Below are 16,250 nucleotides of genomic sequence, written 5' to 3'. Positions count from 1 at the left end.
CTCCCTGCCCCCAACTCCCCAAAAAGTCAGGCTTCCAATCCTGGGTCCGGTATTTACTGTAGGAGGTTGGGGAAATCACAGATTTTCAAGCCTTTGCTTCCTCCTTCATGAAATGGAGATATTTTTATCACAACTCTTCCAAAAGTGATTATGAAATCGAATGGAACTCTCATTTTTAAATGCTTCTACCTATAGTATATCATTATCTGATTGCAGGTTATCATTAATAACACTTCAATGCTGATGAGAAGGATAATAAACACAGGAGTTCGTTACCAGCTGTTTATCCAAAACATATGACATGGGTTCTTCCCCCAGTGAGCTTGCGGTCTAGCAGGAGCGAGATGGATGAAAGCGTGTGAGATCGTATGGAGCAATAATGGGTAGCATGTCGTGACGAGGGTCGCAGCAGCAAGTGCCAAGCATTTCAGGGGAGAGAGTTTGTGGACCCAAAGGATAAGAGAAAGCTTCCATCTTGGTGAAGGGGAACATGACTGGGCTTACGGATGGGGAAGAGTCAAATGAGTGAAGGGGACAAGGAGAGACTAGACGGGGGAGAACTAGAGCAAAGGGCCGGTGCAGAATGCAGAGGCGGGGTGTTTACTCCCAGAACAGGGCACCCACCAGTGCCGCTGGGGTGTGAGCTCGTCATGTGAGACAGGACCTGTGGGTACACCAAGGCCGTGAATTCCCCCTGCGGCACTGAAATGTTTGCTGTCAGTTAAAATGTGGTGGGAAGGCAGTAGGTAGAGAGGGCTTGGCCACTATATGAGGAACGTGATGTTGAGTCAGACCCCATATCTGGCCATTCCACTCACTTGACATCCAGCCAAAAGAGCGTCCTTCTAGTAAACTGTCAACCAGCAACCTACAAACATGGTTTTGTGAGTTGAGTAATTTTTCAGGAATATTGCAAAACATTTTTCTGTAACCCTATTTATCTGGAGTAGTCAACAAAATATGCATGTTTTATATAATAAGAGAATGTTATGCAGAAAACAGTATGTCTCCAGACAATTATTGTTCCACTTTATTGGAAACATTACATTAAGTGCCGCAAGCTCTTGGAGACAGAAGGTAGAAACCGAGTAAGGGGACACTGTCCTTCCCAGGTGTCCTCCCGGAAACTGCAGACACGCGCTGAGCCCCGGGCGGGCGGCGCCGGCTCCCGCCGCGACCACCTGCAGGCTCTCTCTCCGGGCTTCCTCTCCGTGCCTTTTGCGTCCCATTCTTCACTGACCAGTTTCCTCTTCATAAGGGAAAAGATGGGTAGCAAAGTTTTGCAGGTGAAGTAAAAGTTATTTTTAGCCCCCCCCCTTTTTTTATAAGCTACTGGGGAAAATTGCATTTCATTTACCACATGCCTAATGGCTCTGGATGGAACGGAAAACTATTAGACCTGAGTAACTTGAAGATCCAGGCCAGTAATATAAATTTTGTCAATTCAAAACCACTCAGGGACAGGACTCACCAGAATCATTATTTTACTTAAGCTTATAACTAGTTCGATGAACTGGACAGGCTTGAATTTAGTGGAAATTCAATTCAGTTTTGAAAAAGGGACAGGCTGATGGGATTGACTAGTTATTTGACAAAATTGACGCACAGTCTGAAATGGCTAGTCAGTTTAATCACAATGTGCCTGCTGATTGTGTATGCAGATGTAAGAGGGGACGGGTGAACACTCTCTCCTGACTATTTTTTATTAAGCGAAATGACAAATGTAAAGAGTTTTTAAAAATATAATATGAAAAGCAGATTATGTAAAATGAGTCAGAAAGCAAGTGGTTTCTGCCCCGAGATTAGCCCTCAGCAAGCTCACTCACCGAGTCTGGATCCTCTAAATACATTTGCCATATTCCTGCTTACACTGGTGTCCTGTCCTGGGCCTTCCTTACTAACTCATTGATATTTCTTTTTATTCTCTGGACAGATTTGAGGATCTGTTCTAGTCTATAAATACTGTTATCTTTTGTTGTTGTTGTTGTTGTTAATCCTCACCTGAGGATATTTTTCCCATTGAGTTTTAGGGAGAGTGGAAGGGATGGGGGAGGGGAGAGAGAGAGGAAAACAAAACAAAACAAAACACCAGTGCTCTAACCACTAGGCCCATTGGCCAGGGCAATACATTTATTCTTTACTCTTTATGCATACAAAGATTAGATTTTCAAGAAAAGTGGGGGGTGGGTGCACAGATCAGATCATCTGTAGCATGCCCTAACAATAGGCCAAAATATTGTCTGCCTGGGATGTGTCATTTCCACATTTTTGTGTCACAGGAAGAAAAGAAAAAGGAGGGAGGGAGGGAGGGAGGGAAGAATGGGAAGGAGGAAGAGAAAAATAAAAGAGGTTTATTGCATATGAGACAAAAATATTAAGTGGAATCCACGTCATATAAAATGAGTAGGAAATTGAACCAAGTAAAACTATTGAATCAGCTCCCTTCTGATGCTAAGAACCTCTGGGTCTTTAAAATAAAATTATTGCTTAGCATATCCTTTCTCCCCTTTTCTGCAGTTTTATGGAGATGCTATGGTGCTTCTTTTTAAAGAAAGGGACAGATTTTTAAAGATGCAGGATATATTCAGTAGCATGCCGGACTCTAGAAATAGGACTTCTGAACGTTACGTCTTTCAGGAAATGGGTTCAGTGAGTGAGTCCTCCTTATTCTGGAGAAGAGGAAAGTTGAACAGTTGGAAGATTTCTTAGCAGGGAACCCACCCTGAAGAACCTTTGAGGTGAATGAAATGAATCAGAAACATATGGATTACATTTTTGAATTGAGTGCCTGAGGGCTCAGAGTGTTTGGCTAAGTACATTTTAGGTTTTTCCCAGTAAGGAATTGAAAAAAATACCGTTGCCTGAAGCACTTTTCCAAGCCCAACTTGTTGTAGGATTCAGTTTAGGGATATCTTGCCCCTCTTCTATTAGAAATGCAAATGAGCCCAAAGCATCCATTTTTTTCAGAATGCTCGCAGGGAATGCAAGCCTGATCCTTAGGAGGCAGCTGCACAGATGGCATCCTTTATGGAGGCAGAGCGAGAGTGAGCGAGAGAGAGACCCTTTCTTCAACTATCCAGATGATGAGTCAGAAAGTTCAACTACTAGAATCTTCTCCTTTCATGCTGAAACATTATTTATGCCCTGTCCAAATTCCTCTTACCCTGAGCAGAGGGAACTCACAATGGTGTAGTGACTTGGATGAGGGCATTAGGTTGCCTCCAGTGTAAGTCACTGGACAAGACGGGGCCACACCGGAAGCCTCTCTGATCCCCCAGAAGACAAGAGAAGAGTACTTTTGCTAAATAGATACAGAATACATGTTTCGTCCCTACTGCAAAGGCAGTGATGGTGTTGGGACTAGATTTCAGCTGATTATCTATGATTCAAATAATAAAGATAATATTAATGTTAGGTATTTGCTTGATATAGATGATCTAATTTTCATAAATTTTATGGCCCTATTCTTAGATATTCTGATTAAATTTTCTAGAATAGGGTATGGATATTTAGTGTCCAAGAGAGGATGTGTACACCAGGAAAAGTTTTCAAGAATATTGTGGATAACATTCATCTCGTAATTTAAAAAAAACAACAACTGAAAACAGCCCAAACGTGCCTAAGCAGGGAAATGGAAAAATAACTGCACATTGTCGCACAATGGAAACTCTCTCCAGCAGTACATCGGACTGTGGGCACCAGTTGTGGACAAATAAACATAGTAACATCTCAGACATGGTGGAGCGGACACACCCATGGGGACAGTCGCTCCATGTGCCTCTGAAGACCAGGAGTAGCTGCCACCCCGCCCTCCCATCGTCCGGATGCTTCTTTTCTGAGCCTGACTGGCAAACTGGGCCCCTGCTGCAGGCCAGCCTGGAACAGAAACCTCTGTTACTACCCAGTTCTGTAGTGGCAGGTACATTAGGGTCTAGTTTATGAGGCAGGACATTTCCAGAATAGAGGGAGAGGAACTGGATGCTGGGCTGCTGCCGGGAATACCAGACGTTACCACAGACTTCAAGAGGAAGACGGGAGATGCAAGAAGCAAGAGTGAACCAGTAACCGGCAAACTCATTGTTAAGACTTACATATAAACTAGACATATATGTGTGTATATATGTACATAAACATGGAGTCGCTAGATCAAATGGTTTATGCCTTTCTAGTTTTAATGGAAATCGCCAAATTGCTCTTTGAAAACACTGTACCCTTTATATCCCACCAATAATGAATGAACGTACTGTTCCTCCAGTCTTAGCAGCACAATATATTATTAAAATTTTTCAACATGGCCAATTTTGATTTGTATTTTAAAAAATTATCCAGCTAATTTAATTATTAAGTGGAACTTTTATATTTATCCTCAGGTGAGAATATTTTTCCATTGATTTTTTTTTTTTTTTTTCAGATAGAGTGGAAGAAAAGGAGGGAGTGGGGGAGAGAGAGAGAAGAGAGAAACATCGATGTGAGAGGGACACATAGACTGGTTGCCTCCCACATGACCCGACCAGGGTCAGGGACAAACCACAACAGAGGTATGTGCCCTTGACCAGAATCAAATCCGAGACTCTTTGGTCCGAGGGCCGATGCTCTAACCGCTGAGCCAAACTGGCCAGGGCCCATTTTAACTATTTTTAAGTGTATAAATCCAGTGACATTAAATACTTTCACGTTGTTATGCAAGCATAACCACTCCATAGCTCTGGAACTCTCTCATCATCCCAAACTAAAACTTTATGCCCACTAAACAATAATTCCCCAATTCCTTATTAACTTCATGAGCTCTTTTTACATTAATATCATTTGTGATTTATCATTTAAATCTCTACACAATAATCCTGTGAGGTAAGCAACTGCTTTTATGATTCACTCTTGGCTTTTACCCTAAGCACTCAAAACTGCTCTTTCCAAAGTCATCAATTGCTAAACCCAACCATCAATTTCAGTTCTCATCTTACCTGCCATATCAGCAGAATTGGACACAAATGATCACTTCCTTTGATAAAATTTTTTCCACTTGGATTCCAGGATGCTACAATCACATGGTTTTTCTTTTATCTCATTTTCTACTCCACCTCAGTCTCCTTTGTCAAGTTTTCTAAACTTTGGAGAGCCCCAACTCTTAGCACTTCAGACTTCTGTTGGTCTATATTATTCCTTTAGTGACCACTTCCAGCCTAATGCTATCCTCTATATCATAATGACAACCAAATGTATAGCTCCAGGCCAGGCCTCTGTCCTGACCTCCCCACAGGTATAGCCCTCAGTGTTTCCACACACATATTTAATAAACATGACAAACAAACAGGTGCAAAATTAAATGCCTTGGATTACAACTTTGGATCGTAGTGGAATAACTTGGTTGGACTATGCTTCCTACAGATAGCAATTTCAAAATCTGGACAAAATATTTTAAAAACATTTGAAAGCACTGTAGAGTAGAAATGTAAATGTAAATGTAGAAATGTAAATGTAGACAACGGGGGGAAGTTGGCCCTTGAAAGGTAGGAATTACATGTGGTAGTTCGTGCATTTCCGTGGCTATTTGTCTCAGGGCACTCCTCCCTGGTCTACCGATGGCAGGGCTAGTCACAGACCGGCTGAATTGAGGTGTCAGACGACTGAGTTTTGGGCTAGCAGAGTGTCTTGAAAATAAAGGAGGGGGGATACCAGAATGGAGAGAACTACCGAGGGGTCAAACATCAATTATATAAAATATATCTTTCCCAACAACTGAGTCCTCAGTGAACTGCGCTTGTTCTGGGGATATTCCAGTCTTAGATTTGTTGTTGGTAAACTCCAGCTTTGTCTGAAAATGGCTTTGTTTCTTCTTCATTTTAGAAAGATAGTTTTCCTGGGTACGTAATTTTACACAGTTATTTTTCCTCAGAATTTTCCTCTACTTTGATTTTCATGTTGCTATAAGGGATCTGATGTCAGTCCAATTGTTATCTCTTTGGAGGTAATCTTTTATTAAAAACTGCTTTTGATATTTTCATTTATTTTTTTATTCCATAATTTTGTTTATAGATACAGATTTTTTTTTTTCCAGTTTCGGATTTGTTATGGTTACTGAATCTAAGAATTTGTGACTTTCATCATTCTGGAAAAAATTTATTATCTTTCAACTATTACTCTCTTCCACTTTTCATAGTGTTCTCTTCTGGAACTTTGGATAAATCTTTTCTAGACTTCATCTTTTAATTTTCCATGTTACTTTAAATTATTTTATAATATTTTCATCTAGTTCTCTAAACAAGAAGCAATTGCTTCAGTGTGCCATATACTATAAGTAACTTTCTTAAAGCTATTTTCTAGTTTACTTATCATTTCTTTAACTATGTCTGTTCTGATCTTTAATTAATCCACTGAGTTTTTAATTTTAGAGTTATAAACCTTTTCATTTCTAGGTATCTGTTTGGTATTTTAAAAGATTTCCTCATATTTTTACATAATATATTGTTTCTTGATCATATTCTCAACTTCCCCTTTTATTTCTTTGCACATTTTAACACATATCATTTGCATCTTTTTTTTCTGACAATTCCGCCTAGAAGTCCATAGGAGCCTAAACCTTTTGTTTGTAGTTTTGTCAATTCTGCAAAAGTCCCTGCTACAGGTAGAATTTGCTTGTTTCTGCCAGGCACTGTTTCATGATCACTATAAATTGGAATTTTTGGCCCAAGGCTTCCTAGATCACCCAACTAACATTAACATAACCTTGAAATCCATGTGAGCGCAGAACTGTGTCCATAAATTCTCAAGAGAGATTATTTCCTCACAAGAACTTACACCCAGTTTAACAAGTTTCTCCTCTTGTAGGCTGTTTTCTACCCCTTTCATTGAAGTTGGTCTCCTTCTAAAGCTTTTGATTATGTATAGGAGCCTTCATTTCAACTCTACACCCTGCATAGTTCCATTTGTCCTTTGTCCTTATACGCAGCCGTTAAAGTGTGTGGGATCACAAGGACTGTAAAAGGCCCTGAGAGTTTCAGGATGAGTCTGTCATTCTTGATTTCCATTCCCTCATCCTTAGTTTTTGGTCACTAAGGATTTTCTTTACTTTGTTGTAAACTTGGCCAAACCTTTCAAGTTCTATGTTGTACTGTGTTTCTAGGTGTTGTAAAGCAGGTGGGTTTTTCAAGATACTTAGCTGATAATTCCCTGATATGGGTCACAAGGCAAACCTAAGTCAACCTGTTCTTTATAATAATACAACTCATTTCAAATAATTTTTGGAACCTCAATATGTTAAGATAAAATGAAAAGATAGGAAATGAAATCAGCACGTCTTTAGCTACAGCGGGACAAGCCCAGAACAAACTCTGTGTTGGGAGTTTTTGTTATTCTTCATGGCAGCCTCCAAGATACCTGCTGGGACTTCACAGGTCACACTGAAAAAGTCGCTCTTGACCAAACCCTTATTTTCAAATGAAAAAAATAAAAAGCTTAAAATCATATAGCTTGCCTTTTCAGACTTCTCTCCTTAGACTGGATCTATGCCACAGAGCGAAATGAGGAGATGACAAATTCAGAGTAGCATCTCTTCTGTGAGGACATTTGGTTTCCTATTTGTAAATGCAAACAGGGGCTTCAACATAATATTAAGGTTAATGTATTTATGCAGTTCTATTAAGTTGATATTCAGGGCTACTTTGATTTCTGAAATAGCTACACCCATGAAACATTCAAGGTAAAAATTTAGTGTAAAATCCTTGTATTCTCACTTACTTTCATTGTACTATCAGAGTTATGTCACCGTGGGAAAACAGTACGGCTCCAGGATTCACAACTACCTTAAAGAATGCAGAAAATCTATTATGAGCGCATGTTAATTTAAAAACTCCCTTATAATAAAATATTATCTCTTAATAAAATATTAAGCAAAAATGGAACGTTACAAATTAAGTTGTAAATGAGATATAGAATAAAGAAGCCTCATTTCATTAATCAAGCACTCTAAGCCTTAACAAATTACTCTTATTATATCCACAAACCCCATGACATCCAAAGACAGCTGAATCGAGCCTGTCTTCTCTGATGGCTCAGTCTCTGAGAGATGCTGGCTCACACTTTTCCCAGGTGTGTTAGGACAGATGACCATGTAGCAGAGTAAAAAGCTGGTCACAGACACTTAGTCTTGGATTTCTGTAACAAAACCCTCTCTTAGAGTACAGCCCTCCCGTTTCCCCTTCTGGCCATGATTACAGGCCAGCATCCTTGCAGAGCCTGAGTTCCGAGGTCAGCGCCAGAAAGAAGATTGTTGTTTGGAAAGGTTGGAAAAGCGAGATTCGGTGGAATGACCACATGGCCTGGAGATTTGTTTGCGTTCTTGGCAGGACAGCAAGAAGGAAGGCAAAGAGGTGAACGCGAAGTAGGAAAGAGGGAAGAGAGACAGACACAAAGACAAACCCAAAGCAAGATGAAAACGAAAACGAAGCGCCTTTACTCAAATGAGCAGAGTCCAACTTAGGAAAGTTCGGCTCCTCTGCACTCCCTCGCCCAGGGGCCAGTATTGTCTACGTTTTGTGATGTCTTACCTCCCTTACTAGGCTCCACATTTCTTAAGAGCAAGGCATAAATAATAATCGCGATATTTCTGGAATACTTCAAGGTTTACAATGAGTCTCTGTTTTACATGGTCTCTCTTATTATTCAAATTAAGGAAAGCATTTATTAAGAATATCCCCAATTGCTCTGGCCAGCCTAGCTCAGTGGTTAGAGCACCGGCCCTCTCACCAAAGGGTTGCAGGTTTGATTCCCTGTCAGGGGCACATACCTGGGTTGCAGATTCAATCCTAGACCCTGGTTCAGGGTAGGGGGCGGTAGGCAAACAACCCATGTGTCTCTCACATCAATGCTTCTCTCTCTCTCTCTACATCCCTCCCTTCCACTCTCTCTAAAAATCAATGGAAAAAATATCCTTGGGTGTGGATTAGCAAGAACAGCAAAAAATAATATCTCTAATTTACAATAGAGAAACTGAATTTCAGTGAGGATAAGATTTGCTTAAGATCACATAGCTAGTAAATGGTAACGCCAAGAGTTGGACCAAAGTTCTTTGACTAAATTTCCTGTGTTCTTCCTACCAAACCAGCACCCATGTCTAGTTCCTTCCTGTGTTCACATCCATCACATCTTGTGTAGGACTTTGCACATAGCAGATGTTTATTTAATGAAGAAATAAGTGTTTCTGGCCCTGGAAGGTGCGACTCAGTTAGATGGAGCATTGGCTCATACATGGAAAGGTTGTGGGTTCACTCCCAGGACAGGGAACACACTCAGCTTGTGGGTCTGATTCCCAGTTGGGGCGGGTGCAGAGGCAACCGATCAATGTTTTTCACATCGATGTTTCTCTCTCTCTTCCTCTCCCTTCCTCTCTAAAATCAATAAAACATGACCTCAGGTGAGATTTAAAGAAGGAAAGAAATGTTTCTGGAAGAAATCAAACTTCAGGAAACACTTCAAGTGTTTCTGTTAAATTACATCATGTCCAATTTGACTCTTCAGTTGTACTTCATTTAATATGTTATATGTGGTTAATCTCCATAGCTTTGATTTTCTAAATGACATGTCTCCTACATGGGAGGAGCCAGTTATAGGAATGCAGCCTCCTCCTCTAACAGCTTACACTTCATAATCTCTTCTAGAGGCTGGAATTGGCTCACACCATTGGGTGAGATGATTAAGCTGCTATGACTAACATTTTTAAGCCAGTCACTAAAGCCATGGATGGTTCTTAGAGTTTTCCATACATCATATCATTTAATTACCTCAATAAATGATGTTCTATAACCAACAAAACTCGGAGACATTTTCTAAATTAAGCGGTTTTCTCAAGATGATTTGCTGGTAAGTGAGAGAATAGGAATTAGGAATGCAAACTGAGCTTGACCTCATTCAGCAAACATCTATGGCAAACCCATTCTGTTCCAGTGGTTTAAAATGCAAAACTCTGTCTCCAAAGAGTTCTTAGTTTAGTTGAAGAGATATACCAGCAAGACTGCAGTGCGGTGTGGTAAGGGCTATGTGAGAACCAAGCCCAGTGTGCCACAACAGGGGACTTTGAGGAATATCAAAATAAGACTTGGGGGTCAGGAAGGCTTCCAGAAGGAGATGACCTTAAACTGAGTCTCTAGGGATGCTTGAAAATCATATACAAAAAAAGAGCAAAATGTGATAAAGACAAGGGCCATAATATACATAAGATATAGGAAGGAAAAGCATCAGAGGTCTTTGGACATGATGAATTATCAATATTATGAATAATAACTTCATGAAAGAGTGGAGAAGTAAATAGATACATGGTTGGTCTACTCAGAGAATTGTCAAGAAAGCCAAGACTTATGAGTGTGTGTTGTGCAGTGGAGCTAGAAAAGTAATACAAGTGTGTGTACCCAGCTCATAAACTGGAATGAAATCGCCAGGAGATAAGAGTTGAAATCCAAGGATCTCAGGGAAAACTGAATATAAGAGGCCGAAAGAAAAAGAGCCCACAATGACCCTGAGAGGGATAACCAGAGGAGGAGGAAAACCAGACAGGAGGGAGGCAAAGGTGGTATGGACACCAACCCCAAAAGGGAGTGGTCGCCCTTTTCAAAAGTCATGGAGAAGGCACCTGGAATTAGTCCAGAAAGTTGTTCTGTGAATTTCACAACAGGGTGACCCTGAGAAGGATGAGAGGGTGGAGGTAAAATCACAAGGTAGAAGGTTGCAGGCAACGCAAGGAGTAGGCAACGGTAAACATTCTTTCAAGAATCTTGTCTGTAGAGGGAAGAACTAACATAGAACAGTCTCTGCAGAAGGATCAAATATATGTGTCATGAACATTTTCTCCCAGTCTGAGGCTTATTGGTTTATTGTCATAATCATATCTACGAGTTGAAGTTTTTAATTTGATAGAGTCCAATTTATCGTTTTCCCCTCTTTGTGATTAGCGCACTCTGTGTCCTCTCAGTGACATCTTTCCTAGTCCTAAGGTCATGAAGATGTCCTTCTTTGTTTACCTAGAGGTATTATCGTATTAGCTCTATGTCTAGATCTGTCATTCATCACAAATTAATTTTTGTATAGGGTGTGAGGTAAGAGTTGAGAATCATTTATTTTCTCTGAATTCCCAATGATTCTATCATCACTTATGAAAATACTTTCCTTCATCCTTGAATTGCTTTGGTTCCTTGTCAAAAGTTATTTGCCTGCATAAGTGTGGGTTTCTTTCTGGCCTCTATATTCTATTCCATCAATCCATTTGCTTATGAGCTTGTCAATAGCTTATTTTCTTGATTAGCATTTTGTCTTGGTTCTAATTATTCAATTTTTAACTAATGTTAGTTCATTTGACTCCCCATAATTATGTAGACATTTGCCATTGTTTCATTTATTCATTTGTTTATTCTTCATTTATTCATTCAATAAATATTTATTGAGTGTAGCCTGGCGACAGACACTGTGGTTGATAGTAGGAAAGAGCAATAAATTAAGTAAATGTAATTCCTGTCTTAAGGAACTATCAGTGAGAGAGACATGGAAACAAATCTCTATTATGCAATGAGCTAAAATCACTCAGTCAATAAATATTTATTGAGCACCTACTATCAGCTTGGCAAATCCTGAACTCATTGAATTTCAGCTTTGCTAATGCAAATGTGAGCTTCTCTCCATAACCTGATGCAACCCAGATAATAATTTTCCCAAGCTACACATTCACAGCTAATTAGTTGGATCCTTCACTTTTGAACATTCTCCCACCAAAAAAAAAAAAAGAAAGAAAGAAAAAGAAAAGCACACTAATATGAATAGTAATACCTTACATTAGCATAGTGCTTTCAAATTTTCAAAGTGGTGTTACATCTATTATCTAGATTTTCTCTTCACATTTCTCTGTGAGTTTAGGAAAAGCAAATACTTTCATTTGACAGAGACAAATAGATCACCACCAAAGGTTAGGGCTGGGAGCCTTCCCCTTTCCCAATCCCTCCCAACTATCTTCCTGCTTTCCCCATGACTCCCTCTCTTCAGCATCCTATCAGTATGTACTGTACTTGGAAGGCTTCCAATTTCAGGTACCACTCCCGGGCTCCATGTTAAGCTGCCACAATGGTACCTTATGTTGAAAGACTACAATAAATCGTCCGTGTTATCTTCAAGTGCTGATGGAGATTTATGGATGAGGATGGAGAAGAGAATCATGATCATTTTCCCTATTACTGCTGCTTGCAGAAGATTCATACAATTTCTGACACTTTCTTCATCCTTTTTGCCAGACATCAGCTGTCAGGGGAGGGTGGCCCCTTCCCACCCAGCTTTCGAATGAAGTGATCAATGTGTGAAAAAGCTCATGCTGGGGGCAAGCTTCTGCCTTGTAAACAGTTTTCATTGATACATACATTAAAGCTTGCTGTCTTTCACAAAGCCTCCATAAAGGTGCTTGAAAAACAACACTATTCCTGATAAATGTCTCCCTTGTTGTGGGACTCTTAAGGATATGGGCTTGTTTAAAGAAGTAAAGATCTATACGAGGTTAGATAGCGGGAGTCTTATTTGACAGCAGGCTCACCAGGGGTCAGGGGGGTTGCTTTCACTGAGGACCTCAACACCAGAGTTCTGGGTTCTCCTGAGTTCATCACCTCCAGTCCCTCCCTTCCGCCTCCCGTCTCTTACCACAAACAAATAGGCAAACATTAAGCCTCTAAAGACATGGACATAATGAATGCATGTTTTTTAAAAAGGCTTTGTAGTTTATTTTTCAGTGTTTACTGCAGGAAAGGGCCCCGTTTTGTGTTCCTGTCGCCAGAGCAGACAAGGGTGAGGAAGGTGTGGGGGGCATCATGGCAGGAAGTAGGCTAGGGACTGAGGAAAAGGGTTGCAAAATGAGGCTGCCAAGAAGGTGAGCGGGGAGACGGGGAAGAACATCTCTCGGGGCAGAAGACAGGATCTCACACGTGCCCATTTTCAACGACGATGACAGGAATGCGTTATCCTACCAAGTCAGGAAACGAGGAATGCTAACTTAGACAGAACCTGAAGTGATCGGTTTAGCTCTAGGTCTTCAACTTTTAGTACTACTGCTACTATTACTACTAGTATATTGTATATCACCCAACCAAGGTTCAGTAAGGGGAGTAAGTCAAAGTTGGATCAGAATGTTGGATCAAGGATACATCCCACAGCACTCTGAATTTCTTAGTCACAGAGACTCATCATCTTGGGTTCCACGGCTGGATGAAGCAGAGAGACTAAATGGTTTATCCAAAGTCACCCAGATAGGACAGTGGCCAAGCAGGAAACACAGTCTTTTTGAGTTAGTCTTCTTCGCCGTCCTTATCCCGTTTGTTAGAGTGCCCCGACAGGTGTTCTGCCTTTATCCTTTCATGTCATTCCTGCTGCCCCCATGTTGACCAAGTCCCTCATCAGTTTACATCCAAGGTCCCTTGCTGGTCTCCTGTCTGACGGGTCCTGCACTCTGATGTACAGAAACATGGCTCTCACTGCATCGTACCCCACCCGCCTGCTCTCCCTTGACCGCCTCTTTCGCAACGCCAGTCCACACCCCTGTAACTCATGCCATTCTGTATTCCGGTCCTAGGGTTACTGTAACAAAGGACCACAAACTGGCTGGTTCAAGGCAACAGGAAGTTATTGTCTCATAGTTCTGAGGGCTGGACATCCGACATCAAGGTGTCAGCAGGGTCACGCTCCCTCTGAATCATTCCTTGCCTCTTTCTGGTGTTGGGTGCTTTGCTGGCCATCTTTGTCATCTAAGCTGTAGAGCTTACAGCTGCATTAACTCCAATCTCTGCCTTTTTCATTACATGGCACTTTCTCTGTGTGTCTGTTTCCAGGTGGCCGTCTTCTGTTTATAAGCACACCAGTCATATTGGAATAGGGGCCTACCCTATTCCAGTAGGATCTCATCTTAACTAATGACATCTGCAGTGACCCTATTTCCAAATAAGATCACATTCTTAGGTACCAGGAGTTAGAACATCAACGTATTTTTTTGTGGGAAGGGCCACATTTCTACCCCTAACATCTTCTTAAAACGGCCACATCCAACCTAGCTGGTTTTGAATCCCAAGCCTCCTAACACGGAGCCTCAGTCTAGTTCCAAGTGTGAAATCAGACAAGCCCTGTGATAACACCACCGTGAGGGAAAAAGAAAAAGAACAGAAGCTGAGTGTTGAGGAGCACATCTCCCTGGGAGGGAGGCTTACCTAAGGCCTCCTAAAGTATTGGCAGCTGGAGGGGACTGTGGTTAAAGTGAGCATGAAGTCACTGGGCAGCACACTGCTTCCTCCCCCTTGTCCGAGACCCACCATCTTCATTCACTTCCAGGGCTTGACTTACTTTGTCTCTTCCTAATCCCAAATAACACCCATTCTGCTTACTCTTCAAAATCCATCCCCCAAATAATTTGCACGGTCTACATTTTCTTGGAAGCTTTTGCACAACTATGCCACCTTCGTTGTGTTCATTCTCCAGTCCTAATGGTACCTGCAGCTTACACATCACAACTTTGCACTGTTAGGTACCGCGCACCACTGTTTGCACCGGGTGTGCTCATTCCTTCTCTGTCTCCCAGGGGCAGAGACCTGGCGTGAGCACGTAAAGGGCTGGACTCCTGTGGCGCAAGGAGGAGATGAGTAGTCTATTTCATGCTCTCTTCAGCTCTGCTCTGAGAATCCATGCGGACAAGCACCGCGAGAGGGGATGGCGGCAGGAAGGGCTTGGAAGCCAGCGCCCCTCTGCAACTAGAGAAACCTACTTTGATCTGTTTTTTATTGGGAAGAGCTGCATAAGAGGTCATTTTGGTTTTAAAAAGTTCTCCAGCTAAACTCCAATCTCATTTAGTTTTCTCATTTTGCAGATAACTAACCTGAGATGCAGCAGGCTGACTGTCTCACCCATCACGGCAAAGCTAGTTTGAGAACTAACTACCTTCTTTCTACTGGAAGTACACCTGCTTTATCTCACACAGTCTCACAACAAACTTGTCAAAAAAGGCATTGTTGTTATTTCCCTTTCAAAATTAACAAAATTTAATTCAAAATAAAATCACACAATTTGCTCAAACTGTGCCAGTCAGCGGGGTGGGGTTGCATCCAGAAGCGTCTGCCCGTCCCCCGGACCACACTGTCGCAGGAAATCGCGGATTCTCGGACTAGACCAAGGAGGTCATGTAGTTGAGCCACTTTCGTCTTGTTTGTGGCAGGAAAGGTACCTAGACCTCTGATCATAACCCCATGAAATGCTGGTTACCATTCTGATGTGTGACACACATTAGGGATTCAGTGATTTAAATAAATCTGTCATTTGGCCATATTTTAAATGTAGAAGTAACTCCCCCTGAAATTCACGTGTTCAACTTTGTAATCAAAGTAGCATCTGTTTCTCTACATCCCCAGTAAGACCGTTTCTCTATACGCGGGGTTCTTATTTACCGCGTGGTCCTGCTGACATCGTGCCTTGAGTCAGTCGTGTACCCGACCAGTGTCTTCTTTCCCTGTGCCTTGTCCAGAAGGGCTTTGGTGCCCCTTCACGTTCCCTCCGTGCGCCCAGGGTAACGTCCAGGCGGGCCGGCCGTTTCGAGAGCCCGGCCACTGGGACGGTGGAAGTGCTCGCTCCGGGAGACTCCACTTCAGCGCAGCGCGGCCACACTGGGCCAGAATAAACAAAGGGCCCGCAAAGTCCCATTTTTTCCTGGCCTTAGACAAGGGGCCTTCTCTGCTAACAAAAAGGGAATCCTAATGTCTCTCCCCCTGAACAGCATGACCCTGATTCCAAGGTGCTGTAGGCATGTGGTATAGATGAAAGCTGAGGAAGGGAACTTCCATGCTCAAGGGGTTAGTAGATAGTTCACGTGGATGACTTTAAAGGTGCCACAGGTGCCAGCCAGTGTCTCTTCGTGTTAGTCATGGTGTCATAATAATGGTGACTGATGAAAATTTAAAGGAATATCTTTCCTCGTCTTCCCTAGATGGTATTTCTCTGCAGCTCAGTGAGCATAACAGATGTCTGGATTCTGATAATGTGCTGCAGTGTTTAGATATAGGGAGAGGTAGAAGATTGTTCCCAAAGTGAGCAGCTCTTTTGAAAAGGGGGAAGGCAACCATGAGCCCTGTGGCGGTGGACTGGAATCAGAGGTGTTGATAGGAAGGTTTTGTAATATCCAAACAAAATGATAGGCTAATATAAATAATTGAATAAATAAATGCATAGCAAAGAAGAGGTAATTAATTCTTTATAAG

Source organism: Molossus molossus, unplaced genomic scaffold, assembly GCF_014108415.1.
Source record: "Molossus molossus isolate mMolMol1 unplaced genomic scaffold, mMolMol1.p scaffold_m16_p_1, whole genome shotgun sequence".
Lineage (NCBI taxonomy): Eukaryota > Metazoa > Chordata > Mammalia > Chiroptera > Molossidae > Molossus > Molossus molossus.
The sequence above is the reverse complement of the archived record's forward strand: the minus strand, read 5'-3'. Positions refer to the sequence as shown.